Source organism: Zea mays, chromosome 9 (genome assembly GCF_902167145.1).
Source record: "Zea mays cultivar B73 chromosome 9, Zm-B73-REFERENCE-NAM-5.0, whole genome shotgun sequence".
Classification (NCBI taxonomy): Eukaryota; Viridiplantae; Streptophyta; class Magnoliopsida; order Poales; family Poaceae; genus Zea; species Zea mays.
This window is the reverse complement of record NC_050104.1, coordinates 123777279-123786600: the sequence shown is the minus strand read 5'-3', so window position 1 is coordinate 123786600 and position 9322 is coordinate 123777279. Positions and strand designations below refer to the sequence as shown.

General features: G+C 45.8%; 1 pseudogene; it reads left to right on the top strand.

The window, feature by feature from the left end:
* Positions 1-836: 836 nt before the first annotated feature.
* LOC103638976 (syndetin-like) overlaps positions 837-9322 on the top strand; it is a 39872-nt pseudogene continuing 31386 nt past the window's right edge.

The following is a 9322-nucleotide window of genomic DNA, read 5'->3' as shown; positions in this document are numbered from 1 at the left end:
ACAGTACGCCCGTGCTGCGAGGTGCACTGTGTCCATCATCACATATATGTTGCCAGGGAAGTTTCCCTGCATGCCCATACTACGCAGATCACGGATGTCAGGGTGCAAGAAGATTGCTCCAGCAACGAATATTAGTTGCTCCAAGTATTGCATCTGTGATGTTCCTGGGCCCATATGTCGGGGCTCAGTACCCTTGTACGTGCTCCCCTTAGCTATAAAAGGGGAGGCATGCACCGTTACAAAAAAATCTCACTTAGCCCAGCTCAGGCTCACAAGTTCATACAAGCTCTCAAGCTCAATACATCGCACAGTGGAGTAGGGTATTACGCTCCGGCGGCCCGAACCAATCTAAACCCTTGTGTGTTCTTGTATTCGTTCATCGCTTAGCAGACAGGCAAAACGCTTAGGCCCCTCCCCATCTTAGGATTTAGGGCGGGTGCATTCCGCCACCCGGCCGGAGAATTTCCTCTCCGACATTTGGCGCGCCAGGTAGTGGCTTAGGCATTAAGTTTTTGCTTGTTTTTTTTCGCTCAGCATGATGGTGCAAATCGTCGAGCACTGTGCCGAGACTTTGGCGGATTTCTTGGTGGAGGAGGAAGCTGCTTCTTCCACGCCACAGGTTCCCAACCGCCCAGTGTCGGGCACTGCTGCTGTGCACGCTGCATAGCAGCATACAACTGCGCAGACATCTCGGACTTCGTCGAGCGCGGCTCCGGGGGCATTGTCTGTAGCCAGGGAGTTGTTGCGTCACCCTCCAAGCTCCACGGCCTCACCGGGGGCCATGAAGCAGTGGCGGGACGACGTTGACCGACTGCTCGGCATTGCGCACTCTGACTCGAATAGGGCGAAGAAATCTTTGGCACCCGGCAACAAGTCGCTTATATGTTTTACTATCTAGTTCGGCTGTTTGTTCAACTAGCGCATACCAATTCCTGAAGAATTATGAAGATATTGTCATTTTCATTTTGGCTGGCGAAGCATTTTGTGGGTTTGAAGCTAGTGAGTTCCGCCAGAAGTTGAAGACTGTCTATTTGAAGTATATGATGTCCTTTCACCGGCAAAATATATATGTATGTCAATAACTCTGATTCGGATCTTAATTACTAGTGCTCAAAGTTCAAATATGTGAATATTGAAGTGTTATTATATTTTTAACTGTAGCCATATATATAACTTAAAATGTGTATGCAGTTCATGATGTGTTTGTAGTCTTTAGGAACATTCTTTAGAATTCTTTTACTTTTCTCCATTGGCCCATTGGTAGTGCTGGTTTCGTAGTAGCCCATTTTTGTAACTGATTTTGATATGAGCTATCAGTGCTCTTATGTTTCCACAAAAGGAGTTTGCAGCTGATATGACATAAATCAGTGCAGCCACATTTGAAGGGTTGGCAATTGATATGTACCATAAGTCATTTCACATTATATTCTGTAAGAAAATAAGAAAACAAATGCGTATTTTCTATGAAATTTGTGGTTGCTCTAGTCAGTTCTGAGTTTTACTGACCTTTTGCACTTATTGACTGCAAAGTTGGAAGTTACAAACTAGTAGCTCTATGCAGTGAGTCATTTTCTGTGTCTTCTGCATGTAGCGTTTTTAACTTGTTGTATCTTGCCATTCATCTGGTAGGCACTTAAGATGGTACTGGAGAAGGAATCTTGGACAATAAAATGTCTGCTGAAGCTTCACAAATAATTAGTTTAGCAGGTCTAACTGGTGATGGTGTTGCACTGTGTTCACCTACCAGTAGAAGTCCCAAGTTGCCAATAAATTGTTACCATGGGAATTCAACTACAACCAGCTCAGGAAAGGAAAAACATGGATTTGCTTCTTGGCTTAAGATTGAAAATCCATTTTCTTTTAAGCTAGAAAATGGCTCTATCAAATCCCCAAAGTCCAATATGCTTTTTGACTCATCAGTTAGCAATAATCGTGTCAATGGAAACAATTCATCTTTTGATGAAGAGAATGAAGACCTTCTAGCGGATTTCATTGATGAAGATAGTCAGTTGCCTAGTAGGATACCAAAAACGAAAATTGTAAAAGGCAATTCTTCACATTGGAAAGATGGGAACATTTCATCGCAGACAGGCTCATCACTTTCTCTATTAAGGTATTAAACAATTGTGTTAACTTAGTAATGTTTCTATGCATAGCTTCCTAAGCTAAATTGCCACTGGAATTAGGATGATGGCTGATGCAAAAACTGGAAATTGTCAACGTTGACCTTTTTAAGGGTAGTCATGTCATAGCCATCATCATGTAGTCAATTGAGGGGGAGGGGGAGTTTGTGTAATATTGTCTGATTACGCTGGAGAAAATTTTCAGGGTATCTCTCAACTATTTGGCATCTTTTATCACTACATAAATGAGACATTTGGGAACCAAGACAAGAGTCAAAGCAGCAAGCCTTTACCTAACCATCAATCATGTAAGGATTTAATTCTCCACAATAAGTTCTCATATACACATTTCTTAGCTATCACTGCTTATATAGATGATCACCTTTCTTAATTGTCCTTACTATTACTTGCGTTGTACTCAGCTCGGCTTAAAGCCGCTTTATCAAATTTAACACAAGACTCTGATCAGTGGAAAAAGCCAAATAACGTTTCATATTCACCTTCATCCCCTTTGTCAATGAGTTCAACTTTTGGCCAAATGGATGTGGTGCCTACTGCGCCTCCCAGTTCAATGTTCATCTCCTATGGATTAAAGGTAACCGGTGGTTTCACATGTGCATGCTTACATAATCCTATGTAATCCCAACTCAATTGCAGACTTAACATGTTTCCTTGCATATGGAACGTGGAAATAAAGGGGTGGAGGTACAAATGAAGCCTCTGCCGGGATCTGGACTCGAGACCTCTGGCTTTGATACCATGTTAGAGTGGACGCACTAACCAATTCAATCAAAAAACTTAAACTGTTAGGAGAAGGTAGACAATCAACTTATACACTTCAACATAACAGACAAAAGTAAATTGTCTTTGCTTGTTTGACTTGAGCTTGTCTCATTTGAATTCAACTTTGCTAATTCTTGCAGTCTAAAACTCTAAATTCCGAAGATATATCTTGAAGTCTACTGCAGATATGATTAATCTGTTCTCACAATTAATTAGTGTAGAATAGTGAAAGTGCTTGATGTATTGCATAGAGGAGTGAGGTACATATATATAGAGACTTAACCCTAACCCTAATGGGTCAGCAGCCCAATAGTGGTGCCGGCCCACACACACAGTCTAACATCCCCTCACAGTCGCAACGGGGGCACCACACACGATGAGACTAGAGTAGAGGCCGAAGGTAGGAGCCGACGGGTTGAAATCACCCCACAGTCGCAGCGTCGTGATGGCGTGAATGTTGCGGCTGGAGTAGAGACCGGTGTGTGCTCCAAGATGACGAGAGCCCCTAGATGCCGAGGTAGCCGAAGTCGAGGTGGTCGCGATTGGGAGACATGCAGTAGAAGCCTGTTCTTTGGGAGGGGTCGATGTTCGAGCGTCAACGATCGGCGAGGGCGACACAACAAAAGAGCACAGCAGGGCGACCTTTTTGCTTCTTTGATCGTCTGGACGTTGAGGAGCCCTGCCATGGAGGCCGACGGCAGTGCACGCGTCTGCGCCAATCATGGTGTCCGCGCCCGCGGCAGAATAGAAGGGGTAACGACGATTCGGACGGGAAGGCCACGACACCGATGGATACAGCCGGAAAGGCACGATCCGGTCAAAGTGATCGCGGAACGAGCCGAAAAGGTCGCAGCAACGGTGAATCCAGCTGAGAAGGCCACGGCAGCGACGGATCCTACAAAGGCGATGAAAGGGTGGGCGGCGGGGCGGGTCCAGCCGGGCAGGGGGTCGCACCAGATCTGGCAGGACAGGTTGACAACGACGACGGGAGGGGCGTGAAGAGGCGCTGCTGGACGTCATCACGGGCGGTTAAGAGGTGGCCAACGCGATGACGAGGGGTTGTACGAGCAAAGATGTAGGCGGAGGACGCAGTGGAGAGGCAGCCAGTGGTGGTGGGCAGAGGCCCAACGCGGTGGCGAGCAGTGGCGAGCAGGGCGCGCAGGAAGGCCGGGAAGAGCACTGCGCGTGGGGGCGGCGGCGCGCAGGAAGGCCGGGGAGGGAGCTACGCGTGGGGGCGCAGACGCCGAGGAGGGGCACGGATGCAGGGGAGGGCACGGCGCGTGGGGGCGGCGGCACGCAGGAAGGCCACAGATGCCGAGTCCGGGCGCGGGACTTCGACGGCCGGTGAACAGGGGGAGAGTGGGGCGCGGACGCCGAGGGGGGGCCTACGCATGGGGGCGCGGACGTCGAGGAGGGGCCATCGAGGGCGGCCGGGAGTAGAGGAGAGTGAGGGGCGCGACCGGCCGCCGACCAGGGGAGGGGAGGCAGCGGGCGCGGCTAGTCTCGGAGCGCGTGCGGCCAAAGATCTGTCGGCGTGGAGCGAGCCCGCGCGGCGGCTGATCTGGCGGCGGCGATCGCACCTACGGTGATAGTTGGGGAGGCGGCCGGAGATCCGTTGGCGTGGAGCGAGCCCTCATGACGGCTGATCTAGTGGCGACGGTCGCAGCTACGGTGGTAGCTGGGGCGGCGGCCGGAGATCCGTCGGCAGGGGCATTTACGGGGGCGGCGACTACGGAGGAGGAGGCAGCAGTGGCTTTGAGGGAGCCGGCGGCCGTGAGGGCCGCGATGCGCTAGGTGTAGGTGCCGCCCTGGGATGGAGGAGCCTCCCGGGGGCTGCGGCGGCTCAGGTAGGAGTAGTGACGGCTGTTGCTGTGGGGTGGGAGGGGAAACCTAACCCTAACCTAATCCTCTGATACCATGTAGAATAGTGAAAGTGCTTGATGTATTGCATAGAGGAGTGAGGTACATATATATAGAGAGTTAGAGACTTAACCCTAACCCTAATGGGCCGACAGCCCAACGGTGGTGCCAACCCACACACACACAATCTAACAATTAGTATTAATTCTTATCAACTATTGTTTTCTTGTCTTTATATTGTAACCATTCCAAAGTTTGTTTGAAATAAAAAAAAGTGGTAGTTGTTCAGCTTTTAGGCAATACATTTTACTCATTTCTGTGGGACAATTCTTCGTTTGTAGTTTGCTCTTTTTTGGAATTTATGTATTGTTGTTGCCTTGCTTCCATAATTGAAGTGATGATATGACAATACTAGCTTATTCTAATTGTTTTCGACTTTTCATACAAGGATGACATGCCAATAAGCATAGCCTTGGAGGTTGTTGGAATGACAAACTTTTGGAATCCAATATAGAAGGCGTTAGTGAGTGTCTAGGCTTTCAAAGCTGTGGACTTGCAACTCGATTATACACCTTGTCCTAACTATTGTAGATATTGGACAATTGGATGTCAATAGTAGCACATAATGTCTTAGGCAAATGGTGTGTGATGGGGATCTGTATTGTGTTTTTTTACTATTATTCCATTGGATGTGCCCCTACTACTAATGTAAACCTTAGCTGAACTGTGACTCATGGAGTCTTAAGTTACCTTTCTGCTTGATTAGGTTGCTATAAAAGCATAGCATTTTGTATGGCAGGATGCATTTTTCTTTATGCTTTGAAAAAAAAGATAATTTTTGCATGCTGTTGACTCCTTGGTTTCAATGTCCTCGTTTTAAAAAGTGCATTTCAACTTTTTTCCCCTAGGAGAGATGTGCAGCTGCTGAAACATTATCATTGGTTGCTCGAGTTTTGAACCGTTCTAAAGCCCATCTACACTCAGTATTGCCTAAAAATAACAGTTCTGTTGTTGAAGATTTCTTTAGGACACTGGTATGTTTCTCTACTTTGGGATGTTTTCATTGCTTATTTGGTAGTCCACAAATAGAAATTTGCAATGTAATTTCAGGTTTACCTTTTGTGTCATAGGTGGACTCTGTTCCAGATTTGACAGAGCACATTCACAGAATGAGTGCACGTATGCTTTTGCATATTGATGGGTATGTTACATCATCCAAGACCTCTTTTCATCTTCTCTTTGGCCATATAATTTTGTGTGGGATTTACATCACCATTGATGCTGACATGCTGTTACTTTTTTTCTTGAACGCACAAGAGAAATGTGCATCATTATATTAAGAAGAAGAATACAAGGTCTGGAAAGAGACAAAAAATAGAAGGCACCTTATGGTGGCCAAAAACAAAGAAACCAGAAAGGATCCATAAAAGGAAACAAAAAATAAATTGCCCACAAAATCCCCAGAATTGAGGCTATTAGAAGAGCCAAGCTTTTGGCTCCAGCTAGCTTCCAGAAGTCCATCTCTTCTTCAGCTCTAGTAATAGCCTCTTCCAAGTCAGGGTTACTGTAACACCCCTGGTGTTACTACTACTAAAACTTGAGCATGGCATCATAAACATTGGCATTGCATATGTTTGACACACCTAGAGTGCATTCACTAGGTAAAAATTTCAAACAAGTTGTATTGTTATAGCATTTTGCAAATAGAACCATGGATAGGGAACTTAACCCTAAATAGGGATTAAAGGGGTAAAACATAACCCAAATTGAGAAAAACCTAAAAGCTTTAGGGGAATAGTCATAAAATGTTCCCAAGAATGAACTTGAATTACATTTATACCCCTGAGACACTAAAAACCCCATTGGAACCCTGGAAAACCCTAAGTCCAAACCCTAGGGGCCTATATGCAAAAACAGTGCACATTTGGACTAAAGTGTAAAAACTACAATGTTAAAGCATATTAAGTCATTTGGTTCACAAATGTGTGGACTTGTAAGCCAAATATTGGATTTTGGACTTAATTGCAAAATGGACCACAATTGAGTTCTATACTAAGTCTGAAATTCAGTGTTGAGGGCTCAACTTTGGAGCTTTGCATCTTCCAAATTATAGGGTTTTTGCCCTAGGGCACCACATCAAAGTTGTAGAGCAAACAAAGGATAACAATTTTTCTTAAGGGTGTGACCTCAGTTGTTAAGAATAATTTAGAGATAATTAAGCCCAAAGTTGGGCTGTCAGGCTACTTAAAGTCTGAAATCAGACTAACAATGGAATGGCATGAACTTCAAGCTCAATTTCAAGCAAGATCCATTGACTTTTTGTGGGAGCACAATATAGCAAGGTTGTAGTTGGTTCATAGCACTACAATATTGCTGCAGAGATCTGGATGTGTTGCCACAGAAATTTGGAAGAAATCTGGCCCTAAACTATGGCTGTCAGGCTTACTGAAGAAGCACTCGCCATGGTACAGTGCTCTATTGGTGATCAGACCGCCAGCGCCAAAAAGATCTTGTCGCCGATGGCCCATCGCCGTTGATCGATTGCTTGCCGTGATTCGTGCGCCGTGGCCATGGATAAGCATAGCCCAGTAAAGATCTCGGCGTCTGATCCACTTGAGCTCGGTTGTGGCTAAGCATGCCGTACTTCCCCCCAGCTCGTCGGTCGCTCGGATAACCCTCACCGCCGTCGTGCTGTCGCCGTTGCGCACCACGTGCCTTAGCACTGGCTCTCGTCACGGTGAATCATGCGGTGCATGTCCGGTGATCACCGGAGCACCTGCCACGGTGAAAGGCCACCTGTGTCATGCGCCAGAGCCCTTTTCCCCTCCGGTCGCCAGCGCGATTCAGTCAAATTGATCACCACCGCTTGAGCAGCCTATAAATTGGAGCCTCAGCATGTTCCGATAGGGAATTGTGTAGCCAGTAAACCCACTCTCAGCTCCGATCGTCTCCCACAGTTTCCCAATTTGGGATTTCCCCCAAAACGGTTGAAGAACACCGCGAACCCAAGCTCGCCGTGGGAAGCTCTCCTCAGGTCCGATCCTGTTGTCTTTAGTCTTGTTCTAGCATCCTCATGTGTCCTTGATACTCACCGACCCACCCAATTGAATTAGACTGCCACCGTTCGCCGTGAACGCATTGTTCTTTGAATCATTCGCACGGTCACCGTGGCCATGGGCAATTGGGTAGTTATTCATGCAATTAACTTAGGGGAAACATTAGTTGGGGCGTGAATTCGGGTTCGTCCAACGTTGGGCGCCAGTCGTTGCCCCATCTGGCCGATCTAAGAGCTCGTCGGAGCTCGGCCGCGTGCGACGCCGTCGGGGACCTCACCTTGTGAAGAAATGGAACGTAGAGGGGTTTTCTGTAATGCGTCAGTGACTCATTGAATAGTGCTTCGGTTCTGCTTCTGGTTGTTCAGAAAGGCAAGGGCCCTTCTGTAAGATTGCCGTCGCGGCCGCGGGCGCGCACGTTTCTGCGTGGTTGGGCCGTCCTGGATTAGATTGGGCCCAGTACTATTCATAGATTTCCCTTTTTCTTTTTCTTCTAGAGATAAACAAATTCTAGAAAATGGTAGAAAAATCCTAAAAATGTCAAACTAATTTTCCTAGATTCCTTATTTTTCATATTATTTAATAAAAATAATTTCATGATTTTTAGATTAAATAAGGAATTTTGAGGCATTTAAACTAGCTTAAACCATTAGTTCTGGATTTTTAGAAAATAAATGGTAATCCCAAAATTGCCCAAACTTTTTATATGAGCTCTACACATTATTTAGAAGCCTTGGGTAGAGTTTGGTTTGAATTGGACTTTGTTTGATAACTAGAACCTAAAACCATACCCCCTGCCCTTTGAACTCCTTTACTGACTCCGGAAACCCTAAGTTCTCGGAGTTCTGTGAAGGAAAGTTGTATTCAAGACTTAGATACTAAATTCTTATTATCTTTGCACTCTCATGAGCATTACATGGCATTCATTCTTATATATATATACCTATATGGTTATATTTAGAAAACGAAGAAGAAGTCAAAGTGACCGAAGAGAAGACACCACCACCTTCAGAATCTCAGGTCGGAAATTGTTTCTACTTTGATATCTGCGGATCCGAGCCTGACTCACCTATAAACGAAGGCAAGCCCCGGTGCATGCAACCCCTTCCTTGTGTTTTTAAATAATTTTCGCACACTTTAAGTCTAGTGAAATGTGCATTATGTTTATAGGAGTTGCTTGAAACCCTTTGATGCATTGCCTTCCTTGATATCCATACCTTTATAGATACTTCTGGTGAAGTATCAAAATATGATTTACAAAAATGCTTAGCCCTGCTCAGATCTTGTGGATAGAGGTTGTCTTTTGCGTTAAGACCTTGCTCAGGGGTTATCCTGAATAAAGATGGCTTCTACCTGCAAGAATATTTTCATTGAGAGCGTGGTGGGATCTTACTGCAAAGTTCCCTGTGATGCGCTTTTTGTCCTAAGGAACACAAACAATCCTAAGGATGGAAGTACTTAAATCGGGACTTGGGCTAGGAACAGGTGATGTTCTACCCAGGT